Raw genomic sequence first — 10,781 nt, forward strand, 5'->3', positions numbered from 1 at the left:
TAGCTCCTACTTCAAAGTCAGGGATAACCCAGCACAATAGGAACTACCAGTGATGTAAGTGTACGCTGATTGGCCGAATGTACACAAAACACCAGCACCTATTTTAAAAAAGCCATGTCAACACACAGTTTAAAGCCTATATATTTACTCCACAAACTAACTCTTGGCCATATCACCCAGCCCTAACTACACCAGTGAAAGCCACATTAAGCAAAAGGTACTAAACACCAAAGCTGTGTATGAGTCACAAACAGGCCTCGTGGTGGCAGACGAGATAAATTGCATTCTGGAGGAATTCTAGATAAACACTAAAATTGTAGCTGCTACAGTAGACAACGCCAACCATATGGATGTTGCACTAAAGAAGCTTTTAAAGGTGGGGTGCTTCACCCACACCCTAAACCTGGCAGCACAGAAGGTTTACAGCATCAGTGCCATTACAAAGTGGTGTGCCAGACTTCGATCTATTGCTGTGTGGCCATTTTCTTGACGGTGGAGAGATTTTTAGAGCAGTACCCGGCCATCCAGGCAGCATCACTTAACCAACGACTCAGGAAGCCAATGGAGAAAGACAAGTAATAGACAAGAAGATCAGTTGTGAAAAAATGAGTAGCAATATTTGTTTTTTATTCTTATCTTCATATTTTCTTTTTTTGCCCAGACTGGAAAGACTCACAGATGATGATTTCCAGAAAGCAGAGGATTTTGTTTAAATCATATAATTGTTGAACACCTCAACCCTCTGTGTCCAGTGAGAAGTCAACGCGTTCTAACTGTCGTACAGTCTGACATAAATGATGGCTGAGATCCCACAGTGTGATATGAGGATCATGTTCGTACAGTCTGACCAGGGGCGTAGTTTGCGGGGGGGATGGGGGGGAGGTAACCCCCCCCAATATTCAAATCCATCAGTTACAAACCCCCCAATATTTCAACATGAAAATCACAGTAGATCTATACTAAAATATGTATAATTCATTTATTTTGTAACAATAATTTTGTTTCTAATCGAATATGAGTTTGTCATAATAAATTAGCCAAAAAAAATACCCCCCCTTCCATTGAACCGATTGGTAACGCACAAACCAATGCGTGTCGCACTTTCACCAAAACAACGCGAGTGGAGCTCTACTGTTTGAATGGAGAGCACGGGAAGCACCAAAAAATGAAGAGAAACGTTGCCCAGCCGACTATATTAAACTTCTGTTCAAAGAGGGACGTTAAAAGAATTAAGCATGTACTGAGAAGGAGGTATGAAAACATTGTAATAGCTAGGTAGGCTACACTCCACATATTTTAGCATTATTTTAGCTAGCTAATCCATTGCAATTTAGCCATAACTATCAGTGTAACTGTAACCAGTAACCAAAACAGCCGTCTGTTTTGTTACTTAATTTTTCAATAGTGTCTTATCAATGACAAAAGTATTCACATCGGTGTTTGTTTTCTTCCTTAATTAATCTGACTTTTGAACGAATTGGCTTGAATGAACAATTTAAGTAGCTCACTCATTAAAACGTTGAATCGCTGCCACCTACTGGCGGTTTCAATATTTAACATAATTTCTTTCTTTTTAGAATCACTCCGTTATGTTAGAATTTGATGAATGGTTATAGATAAATTCCATAAAGTTATGATAGATAGATAGATAGATAGATAGATAGATAGATAGATAGATAGATAGATAGATAGATAGATAGATAGATAGGAAATAAATTATCCAATAACGCTACACATAAAAAAGATTTTTTTTTTTAATTAAAAAAATAAAATAAAATAACCGGCAGCATACCAACGTTCAACCCCCCCAATGTTGAAACCAAATCTACCCCCTTGAGTCTGACAAGCAACAATCCTAAAGAACCATTATAAATCACACAGTGTGAATGAGGCTTTAGTGAGCACTTCTCCTCTGCCAAGATAATTCATCCACCTCACAGGTGTGGCATATCAAGATGCTGATTAGACAGCATGATTATTGCACAGATGTGCCTTAGGCTGGCCACAATAAAAGGCCACTCTAAAATGTGCAGTTTTATCACACAGCACAATGCCACAGGTGTCACAAGTTTTGAGGGAGCGTGCAATTGGCATGCTGACTGTAGGAATGTCCACCAGAGCTGTTGCCCGAGAATTAAATGTTCATTTCTCTACCATAAGACAAAGGCGTTTCATAGAATTTGGCAGTACATCCAACCCGGCCTCACAACCACAGACCATGTGTAACCACACCAGCCCAGGACCTCCACATCCAGCATCTTCACCTCCAAGATCGTCTGAGACCAGCTGCTGCAACAATTGGTTTGCATAACCAAAGAATTTCTGCACAAACTGTCAGAAACCATCTCAGAGAAGCTCATCTGCATGCTCGTCGTCCTCACTGGGGTCTCGACCTGACTGCGGTTCGTCGTCGTAAACGACTTGAGTGGGCAAATGCTCACATTCGATGACATCTGGCACTTTGGAGAGGTGTTTTCTTCAAGGATGAATCCTGGTTTTCACTGTACAGGGCAGATGGCAGAGAGCGTGTATGGCGTCGTGTGGGTGAGCGGTTTGCTGATGTCAACGTTGCGGATCGAGTGGCCCAAGGTGGCGGTGGGGTTATGGTATGGGCAGGCGTATGTTATGGACAACGAACACAGGTGCATTTTATTGATGGCATTTTGAATGTGACGAGATCCTGAGGCCCGTTGTTCTGCCGTTCATCCACGGCCATCACCTCATGTTGCAGCATGATAATGCACGGCCCCATGTTGCGAGGATCTGTACACAAATCCTGGAAGCTGAAAAAATCCCAGCTCTTGCAAGGCCAGCATAATCACCAGACATGACACCCATTGAGCATGTTTGGGATGCTCTGGATCGGTGTATATGTAACGGGTACCATGGCAACGGCACCATGGTGAACAGATTGACTCCTGTAAAACAGGAGAGAAACGAGGAGACAGTGTATCAGGTTCGAGCTCTCTGCAGTAATGAGGAACTCACAACTCACACAGCTACAGTAAACCCGTCACCCGCCCCTGCTGGCCCGGAGCAAACACTACACCATTAACTTTGAAGTAGGAAAATCACATAAAAATAAAACCCCTTGAGATACTTTTTTTTTTTAAAAACAAAATACAATAACTTGTGTTCAAATAAAAGACAATCGTGAATATTCTTAAAACACAAATACGACACTTTTGTGGTCGTCACATATACAACAGCACGTTCCTTCAAAGGCAAATTTGGATGAGTTGTTGCAGCTGATGCTTGGGGCCAGTTGGAGAAAGCAGCAGTTTGAAATGTAACAGAACAGATATTTTATGTTCAATCTTATTTACCATGTGTGCCATTGTTTCTAAAAACAAAGTATTGCTATTTATATGTGCAACTATTTCTGCAGCTTCCAATGGAGGGCCTTCAGGATCACTACACTGAGGAAGATAGATTGGATGACCATCAGGAGGACACGTCATTGAAGGCAGAGAAACATGCAACATGCATTGGAATAGATGATTTAAAACGTCTTTTTACGTTTTTTTTTTCACCAGTGTAAATTAAGAGCTCCCAGACAAGTCGATTATACTCCCCAGTTTAAATTATTTTACACTGTGTAATTGATTAACAAAGATGGAGGGGGAGAAACAATGAAAAGCTAGAGGCAAATCATCCCAAAGACATGAGAAAACTGAGAGACAAACGACGGAAAATGACAACGAGTGCAACGCTGGCGAGCAAGAGGCCGCAGATACAATGCAAGCTGGCATTAGTGCCATATATTCTGAAATTAAGGCTGATCTGATCATGAAAATAGAACTAAAACACTTTCAAGAGACTTTCACCAGAGATTGGAAAACTGACTTGGCAAGCCTGAAAACGGACATTAATCTTAAACTGGACGAAATTGCCAAAGATCTGAAAGAGTGAGAGTGAGGCCAAACACCGGGTGGCGGATTTGGGAGAGTGGAGTACTGAGGCTAGAGACGTGCTATTACAAACCCTTGACATTCAACAAAAAATGCAAAGTAAGCTGACAGATCTCGAAGCAAGATCACAGCAAAACAATATACGCTTATATGGAATCCCGGAGAAGGCCGAAGGAGGCAACATACAAGAGTTTATTGAAAGTTTCATCAAGATGAAACTGTCCCTCCCTGATGCTGAACTTGGGATACAGCGTTGTCACAGGGCGCTTGGCCCCAAGCCACTACCAAATGCAAAACCCCAATCGGTTGTCATTTACTTTACTAGTTTTAAATCAGATGAAACAGGAAAACAGGAGTAACGTGCCATGAATAAAGATAGAAGCCTTTTAAATCCCCAAATCACCATCCTTACAAACATTTTACCATGAATGAACTGTAGTAAATTACCATGGTTTGTGTAAATGTGGAATATTTATATTGAAAACTATGTTATAGCCATTTATATTGCAATATATTTATTCAATGGGAAGGGGAATATATAATTCATTTCTTTGTTAAGGTGTAGTTTTTACCTGTGTTTAGGCGTTTTTTTTTTTTTTATAGACCTATAAAACATATCATAATATGATATCGTTTGGCAGTGGTAGAGAGTAGCCATGTATGGTTTTACCTGTGGTTACCAAGTCTCACTGTGAGAATATTTTCATTTATGCCTAGTTAATAAAATAATTAAATTACCAATTCAATTAAAATTACCAATAAGGCCCCCAGCCCACCTCAAATTTTTGATTTGATAATCTGGCCCTTGAATGAAACTACTTGAAGAGCCCTGACCTACTGTATCTGAAAAACAAGTTTATTTAATTTGTATCTGTATTGTATTGTTTGTAATTTGTTTGTAATTTTCTTTTTATATAACAACAGTTATATATATATATATAAAGGATTATTAGGAACACCATACTAATACTGTGTTTGACCCCCTTTCGCCTTCAGAACTGCCTTAATTCTACGTGGCATTGATTCAACAAGGTGCTGAAAGCATTCTTTAGAAATGTTGGCCCATATTGATAGGATAGCATCTTGCAGTTGATGGAGATTTGTGGGATGCACATCCAGGGCACGAAGCTCCCGTTCCACCACATCCCAAAGATGCTCTATTGGGTTGAGATCTGGTGACTGTGGGGGCCATTTTAGTACAGTGAACTCATTGTCATGTTCAAGAAACCAATTTGAAATGATTCGAGCTTTGTGACATGGTGCATTATCCTGCTGGAAGTAGCCATCAGAGGATGGGTACATGGTGGTCATAAAGGGATGGACATGGTCAGAAACAATGCTCAGGTAGGCCGTGGCATTTAAACGATGCCCAATTGGCACTAAGGGGCCTAAAGTGTGCCAAGAAAACATCCCCCACACCATTACACCACCACCACCAGCCTGCACAGTGGTAACAAGGCATGATGGATCCATGTTCTCATTCTGTTTACGCCAAATTCTGACTCTACTATCTGAATGTCTCAACAGAAATCGAGACTCATCAGACCAGGCAACATTTTTCCAGTCTTCAACTGTCCAATTTTGGTGAGCTCGTGCAAATTGTAGCCTCTTTTTCCTATTTGTAGTGGAGATGAGTGGTACCCGGTGGGGTCTTCTGCTGTTGTAGCCCATCCGCCTCAAGGTTGTGCGTGTTGTGGCTTCACAAATGCTTTGCTGCATACCTTGGTTGTAACGAGTGGTTATTTCAGTCAAGTTGCTCTTCTATCAGCTTGAATCAGTCGCCCCATTCTCCTCTGACCTCTAGCATCAACAAGGCATTTTCGCCCACAGGACTGCCGCATACTGGATGTTTTTCCCTTTTCACACCATTCTTTGTAAACCCTAGAAATGGTTGTGCGTGAAAATCCCAGTAACTGAGCAGATTGTGAAATACTCAGACTGGCCCGTCTGGCACCAACAACCATGCCACGCTCAAAATTGCTTAAATCACCTTTTTTTTCCCATTGTGACATTCAGTTTGGAGTTCAGGAGATTGTCTTGACCAGGACCACACCCCTAAATGCATTGAAGCAACTGCCATGTGATTGGTTGATTAGATAATTGCATTAATGAGAAATTGAACAGGTGTTCCTAAATATACCTTATATATACGTTGAAGGTTATTAAGTAAGTTTGTGACAAGCTCATAAAAATATAACTTTTTTTCATTAGAGTAATAATAAAGAACATTCCTTCATTCATTAGTCTCATTGTGTTGTGCTTGGAAAACTGCAACATCACCATATATATATATATATATATATATATATATATATATTTATTAAGAGAGAAATTAATAAATGTATAGGCATCGGTATCGACGAGTACCAGAAAAAAAGTATCGGTACTCGTACTCGGTCCTTAAAAAATGGTATCGGTGCATCCCTGGTAATTAGCCTTGATGCTGAAAAGGCTTTTGTCCCCATGCGATGGGAGTTTTTGTATCTGGTATTGCAACGTTTTGGTTTCAATAAAGAGGTTATAGGATGTCTTAAACCACTATATCATTTACCGACAGCCCAGGTTAAAATAAATGGTAATGTTTCTAGTTCAATTACATTGGAACGGGGATGTCGCCAGGGATGCCCCTTAAGTCCCACACTTTTTGCACTATTCAGAGCCGGTAACACTTTATAATAACGTTCAGTTATAAGTCATTTATGAATTAGTTAATGATTAACAAATCATTTTCAAAACATGAATATACATTTATAAATGAATGATAAGTGATCTACTAATATTTTATGAATGTTTTATAAATTCAGTTATAAGTCATTTATAAATTATTTGTTAATTATGAACAAATCATTTAAAAAACATGGCTATACGTTCATAAATGATTAATAAGTGATATGTTAACATTTTATGAATGTTTTATTAGTTCAGTTATGAGACACTTATAAGTTATTAGTTAATGATGAACAAATCATTTACAAAACATTACAATATACGTTCATAAATGATTAATACGTGTTATGCTAACAATTTACAAATGTGTTGTAAGTTATCTCAATTAAATAAATCAAACAGATCATTAGTAGATGGTTTATAAGTTATTAGTTAAGACATTATTTATCACTTATAATAATTGAAGTATTTATGACAAAATTGTTTTAGTATCATTATCTCAATTAACAATTGTTAATCATGAACAAATGTTCAACAAACAATTAGTAAATGATCAGTATATGATTTATTGATGAAGATAAGCTGGTCTGTGTTCAAAAGCACAAACATGCAGGTATGCTAAAGCACTATTTTTAAGAAGAGTAATTTATTTGTTTTGAAGTGGATAAACATTTATAAATGTCTTACAGTCAGGTGATTCCAGTGGATTATATTAAATCCTTTCACTCATCAGCACAGACTTGTGTTCTGTGTGGAGTGTGTGGGATCTAGTGATGAAGACAACCTCTGATCCAGATTTACCTTCCACTGAAGCTCACATCAGGTGCACAGAGTTAAACACTCCATGTGTGTCAGAGAAGACAGCTGTCTATACCCTCACCAGTCAGCACTTACACTGCACTACACACTACAAAGTGTTCAACACCTGTTATAGATGATCCGTAAATGCATGAATAAATCATTTACAAAGCTTTCCACATCCCCTATTCTAAAGTGTAAACTATTCTTCACTTGTAAATGTGTTACGAATCATTTGTAGACCTTTCTTACCTGTTACAAATTATTTGTATATGTGTACAAGTCATTTATAACACTTTCTGCATCCCCTATTCTAAAGTGTAAACTATTCATCACTTGTAAATGTGTTACACATCATTTGTAGACCTTTCTTACCTGTTACAAATTATTTGTATATGTATATAAGTCATTTATAACACTTTCTGCATACCCAATTCTAAAGTGTACACTATTCATCACTTATAAATGTGTTACATATCATTTGCAGATCTTCTTTATAAATTATGTACAAACTGCAATTTGTAAATTTACCATTTATTTGCCATATGCAAAGTATATCTTTCAGTTACAGGATATAAAAATCTATATGAATCCCGATATTTAAATGATATATTTTTATATAAAAATTATAATATTTTTATGCAAATATATTTTACTATTATATAGATATCTGGACAGATGGATTTGGTTTGTATAATCAAATTTAAATTATTAAAATGAACATTTTACAGCAATTACTGTTTCTATTCCAATCACTGCCTGTAGAGATTCCGAAAAAACAGGTTTCCGAATGATCTCTAGATTCATATTGTCGTGGAGATGGACCCGACAAATGTGATGAACTGTACTGATAAATTTCTGCCAAAAGAACCAAATCAGAGAGAACTTAAAGAGCAAGACAAAATCTCGAAGAAACAGGACAGAAAGGAGAAGAAGAAGAACCACTAGAATGGGAGGAATGTTTTTCCTGCTGAATTTTCTAATTGAAACTAACTGAGATGTATGTTTTTATTTTTACCAAGCAGGGTTAAAGGGAACTGATATGTTGTATGTTTTTTTTTATTATACCCAGAAGCGTAGATCGAAACTAACCGAGATGTATGTTTTTATTTTAACCAATGTGGGGAACTAATGTGAGGGTCTTAACCCTTGTGCGGTCTTCGTTTGGGAAGTACACTCAGGGTCTTCGGGGTGTCCACAGACCCAGGCAACAAAATTCAATTTTGTAACAAAATACTTGTTTTTTTTGTTTTTTTTTAACAAATGTAATTTTACTCTGTTTATTAATGTTTTTACTCCATGTTTGTACAGTTTTTGGAGGATTTATCATATCTTTTAAATTTATATAAATAAGTTAAAAAAATATTTATTTAAATTATTTTTATGTAAAATTCACTTTATAAAAGATGGGCAAAAATCTTACACTAAACCATGTCAAATTATCCATGTTATCCCCATGAATGAAAGTTAGAAATGTGGGTCTTTTATAAAGTGAAATTTTACATAAAAAGCTGTATTTGTGTAAAAAAAATTATTTATTTATATAAATAAAAGCTGGATGTTTTTTTTCCTCTTTCTCTCTCTTCTGAGACTATTGGGAGAGCAACCCCTGATATGAAGTTAACTGTATATTGTAACCTTCACATTCAAGATTGGAGGGTTTAACTCAACAGGTCAAAGTAAACAATTCACCAGGCAGACTTTCAGTGAAGCAAAACTTAACTTTCTTTATTCTTCATAAGTTATAGGAGAGGGGAATGTGGAGAAAACTTTTTAAGTATTTGGTTGTTTTTTAAGTATTGGTTCAGGCACCATTTTGGCACTGGTATCGAAAAAAACCCAAATGATACCCAACCCTATTTATAATAGCTTCTATTGTTCATTAAAACTGGCATTTAACAAAATGAGACAAGATTGTGTTTTATTTCATGTTTATGATAGAAACATATACATACAGCTAAGATAATCTGAGTATATGCACATAGTACCTGACCCATAATATGGTTTGATTCATATTTTTAAAGTGAAAACAAACAAAAAGAGGCAGGGTTGTGTTTTCTTCTTGTCAGTGGTAGGGAAATAATTAATATATTATATCTTAGAATGTTTCACTTCCACTTTTCTTTTCCTGTAAATACAAGGCTTTATAAGAACTGATTAACAAACAGGCTTTTCACTTTCACTTTCCTGTTCCAGTAAATGGGAGGCTTTTTATAAAAGGGCTAAACAAACAACTATAAGATCCTGACCCTGATACTGGACTTCCCCCAACAGCACACATATTTTATGTCTCCTTTATCTGACACAATATCAGCTGTGGATGATTAATCAACTTCAAAAAGAACATTACCACCTTTGTCGTTGTTTTATTTTTCAAATCTTCAAATGTGTTGACACCACCTTACCATGCAGACCTTTAAATCATCATGCACCTACTAGATCTCTTAAGGCTGATGTATACTTCTGCGTCGAGTGTACGCCGTAGCTACGGTGTAGGCAGTGTGTAGCACACGTAGCCTATGACGTAACCTGATGTGCACCTCTTCAAAAATGTAACAATGCGCCAATTCTACGCGGACCGCTAGCGCTGTGATTGGTCTGCTAGAACCCCTCCCTCAGGTCAAAAAACTGCCGCAGAGCATTAAGAGAAGAGTGAGCGTTTTCAACTTCCATAGGAATCTAATACACTCTGTTTCAGGGGACACATGCAGTCAAACTGCAACAAAAGTCGTTACCTATTTGCTGCTTCTATTTGTAACCTTCTCTGACAATGTCCATGACAAGCTGCTTCGGCTTTTGCCTTGATACTCAACAAGACCGCGGACACTGCCCACTAGTGGTCTGCATGCACGTCGATGCAGAAGTATAGCCTAAATGAAAACGGATGCATAGCCTACAGCGCAGAGGCTTCGGTGTAGGTCTGGCGCAGAAGTACTGTATAAATCAGCCTTTAGGGTGCTTCTGAACCTGGTGCATATTCTCCCTTGGCTCTATTCATTTAGGCATATGTGAACAAAACAATCTCGCTCTGGACCCGCACCAAAACAAACGGCCCGATTGCAAACAAACTCTGGGGCGGTTCGCTTGTGGTACCGTGTGAAAGCAATCCGACCCAGCAGACCAACGAACCAAAATGCAAAGTTCAGTCATGAAACTCTAACCGAGTGCTGATTGGTTCTTTCTATGCCGTGGCATCAGCCAATCAGAAGTAATTCCAAATCCACACAACCATATATATCGTACCCTAGCCTGCGATCGACAAGCTGCGCAATGTGAAGCGCTGTTATCCCTCCTCCTCCCCAGCGCCACCTGTAGAGATCTGCTACAAATTTGTATTTTCTCAGCAGCAACAGCAGCAGCAGCATAGCAGATCTCGTACGCCAAAATCAAGCCATGTATACTTCA

The sequence above is a fragment of the Megalobrama amblycephala genome, linkage group LG14 (assembly GCF_018812025.1).
Source record: "Megalobrama amblycephala isolate DHTTF-2021 linkage group LG14, ASM1881202v1, whole genome shotgun sequence".
NCBI lineage: Eukaryota > Metazoa > Chordata > Actinopteri > Cypriniformes > Xenocyprididae > Megalobrama > Megalobrama amblycephala.